The following is an 843-nucleotide window of genomic DNA, read 5'->3' as shown; positions in this document are numbered from 1 at the left end:
TCTCTCTTCAAGTCATATGTGTGATGGTAATTGTGAAAGAGTAATGAATATGGAGGAATTGGCCAAGAAGCAGAATAGATCTTGCCCACTGGCCTTCATACTTTGTTCCAAACCTATTGCTTTCAAGATTGTAAAAACTCAAGGCTATCTTAGTCAGAGAGAATTTTCAGGAAAGTTTAAAAAGTTTCTTTTCAGAGTTGGGAAGGCACCAAGTCTGCAAAGTCCTCAGAAGAAAGTTGATACTGACAATAGCCATAGTTCTAAATGTGAGCCATTTAGGGCTTTCTCCCCCTTTTCTTCTGTTCTTAGTGCCCTGATTCTGGAGGATTTGGAAGCAGCAAGACAGAGGTTACGATAGGGTGCACAAAGCACTGATCACTGTTCTCTGTCTGTCTGTCTGTCTGTCTGTCTGTCTGTCTGTCTGTGTTTCTTTCTTTGTCTCTTATTCACATTAGCCAGGTAATATGCCAATTATTAATTGTAAGACAATTTAAGGGAGGTACACATCACACAATTGTGTGAGCACCCAACTGTCATGCTTATGAACCAGAAAAGAGTCTTTAGTGTCCTCTCTCTCTTTTTTTTGTTTGTTTGTTGGGCCACACCCGGTGATGCTCAGGGGTTATTCCTGGCTATGTGCGCAGAAATCACTCCTGGCTTGGGAGACCATATGGGACACCAGGGGATCTAACCACAGTCTGTCCTAGGCTAGTGCATACAAGGCAGATGCCTTATGCTCTGCACCACCACTTCAACCCCTCAGTGTCTTCTCTTAACATAACTGTTTGAGCCCCAATCAAGCCTGTAGAAGGGAAGGAGAAGAGCTCAGACATATTTACGTGA

At 43.1% G+C, this 843-nt stretch overlaps 1 non-coding gene across 1 annotated transcript; it reads right to left on the bottom strand.

The window, feature by feature from the left end:
- Positions 1-449: 449 nt before the first annotated feature.
- LOC126002794 (small nucleolar RNA U13) lies at positions 450-558 on the bottom strand. The gene has a single exon (XR_007493429.1). It is a non-coding gene; the product is annotated as a small nucleolar RNA U13 (small nucleolar RNA).
- Positions 559-843: the final 285 nt, after the last annotated feature.

The sequence above is a fragment of the Suncus etruscus genome, chromosome 2 (genome assembly GCF_024139225.1).
Source record: "Suncus etruscus isolate mSunEtr1 chromosome 2, mSunEtr1.pri.cur, whole genome shotgun sequence".
NCBI lineage: Eukaryota > Metazoa > Chordata > Mammalia > Eulipotyphla > Soricidae > Suncus > Suncus etruscus.
Note: the sequence above shows the minus strand (reverse complement) of the source record. Positions and strands in the feature narration are given on the sequence as shown.